The sequence below is a fragment of the Neophocaena asiaeorientalis genome, unplaced genomic scaffold (genome assembly GCF_003031525.2).
Source record: "Neophocaena asiaeorientalis asiaeorientalis breed wild unplaced genomic scaffold, Neophocaena_asiaeorientalis_V1.1 scaffold146, whole genome shotgun sequence".
In the NCBI taxonomy this organism is placed as follows: Eukaryota; Metazoa; Chordata; class Mammalia; order Artiodactyla; family Phocoenidae; genus Neophocaena; species Neophocaena asiaeorientalis.
In genome coordinates, this window is record NW_020172676.1 from 2,304,953 (window position 1) to 2,306,764 (window position 1,812).

Genomic DNA, 1,812 nt, shown 5'->3' on the forward strand with positions numbered 1-1,812 from the left:
GATTGGCAGTAGGCAAAATAGATACATTAGCTTTTGGTTTAAGAACTAAAATTATATCACATCTGTGAAAAATCTTTTGCTCTTTCTCACTATAAAAATACTTGAGGGTTTGCTGTGCACCTGAAACTATCACAACATTGTTAATCAGCTATACTCCACTATAAAATAAAAAATTAAAAAAAACTACTTGAAGTAAGTCCTATTTCAGTTAATTTGTACTTCCACAGCTCTGATTGACTTCAAACAAATCACTGGACCCTAGTAACAGAAATCATATGTTTGATGTCTTAGATGAGAAATGAACAGATACGAAGTAATTTTCTTTTATAATTTAATCACATAATTCAGCCTAAATTGTTAACAAAATGTGGAAATTTATGTATTAAATATAAAAATTTATAATAAGAAACCGCCCACATACTTTACTTAAAGGGTAATTACCCTTCATATACTCCATAACTCACTAGCTTTGATGAAGGTGGCAGTGAGTTATTATGGTCTTTACTTTGTCAGAAAAACTTTAATAACTTCATCATGCCACTGGTGTCATAAAGTTATGGATTGCATGCAAGGCATAATAACTTTTTCTTTTTGATAGGAACTACATTTCTCTTTTCAAGTGGTCGGTAATTCACAGTTAGGGATTCAAAAATGGTGGCTTTGCATCTATAGATGATTTCTCTACTCACAACAGCAATGAAATGTCTTATTGATATTTACATACTTTAAAAAAACTACTCATATATTAGTGTGAGTGGAATCCTTCATATGAATTTTAAGAAATAAGGTGGAATTCTTTTGTAACACGACTGAGTAACAGATGATAATATCTGCATTATGGGCTGTGTTACGTCTGGTTTTTATGATGGTATGAAGTCAGATATTGTGTTGAGAGAGGCTCATAATTTTATCTGAAACATACAGCTTTGTTTTATTTCATTTGGCTGGAATTCTTCCAATTAAGTAACTTTTAACAGAAAAACTGAGAGCATTGTGGTGGCATTATTAAAACAAGTATGTGTTAATCAGGATGTGTGAGATAAGAATGTGTGAATAGTTGGAGGGGAACATATCAGCTACAAGAACATAATGGTTTGGTGGTTAAGTGCCCTGATGGTTGACACTCAGGGGCAGAGGCTAGAAGGTGTGGGGAAACAGGAAGAATATTTATAGATGACATTACTGAAGGGCGATGCGCTTTGCTAGAGGCAAGTTGGCTAACACTGGAATTATTGGGAGATTCACCTTCAAGTCATAGGTATGAAAAGTATTTTTATTTTTAACTTGGGCCTTTGAAGCATACAATGAAAGGAAATAAAATAGCTGTTTTGCTGCTAAAAATTCAGTCTAGAGACTGAATTTGATGATATTGATTTTTAAAAACTCAAGAAATACGTTTATTGAAAGTTGGTACTTTTAAAAGCAAAACTTATCTAGCAGTTCCACTTCTATACTTCTGGGTATATTCTCAAACAGTTTGGAAGCAAGTACTTGAATGGGTATTTGTACACCAATTTTCATAGCAGCAATATTCACAAAAGCCAAAAGGTGTAAATAACCCAAATGTCCATCGCAGGTTGAATGGATAAACAAAGTGTGGTATATACAGACAGTGAACTATTACTCAGTATTAAGAAGGAATGAAATTCTGACACATGCTACAACATGGATGAATCTTGAAGACATTGTGCTAAGTGAAATAAGCCAGACACAAAAGGACAAATATTGCATGATCCCACTTACACGAGGTACCTGGAGTAGTCAACTTCATAAAGATAGAAAATAAAATGGTGGTTGCCAAGGGTGGGTGGG

General features: G+C 33.7%; 1 protein-coding gene across 14 annotated transcripts in view; it reads left to right on the top strand.

Annotated features, from left to right (window-relative positions):
* Positions 1-1,812, top strand: part of PAM (peptidylglycine alpha-amidating monooxygenase) — a 280,942-nt gene that overhangs the window by 28,165 nt on the left and 250,965 nt on the right. Inside the window, exon 1 of one of the 14 annotated variants that reach the window (XM_024739679.1) lies at positions 1,240-1,258. The exons of the other annotated variants lie outside the window; for them this stretch is intronic. The gene's annotated coding sequence lies outside the window, so the exon portion shown is untranslated. Of the gene's footprint in view, positions 1-1,239; positions 1,259-1,812 lie in introns of those variants that run through there. 14 annotated transcript variants of the gene reach the window in all.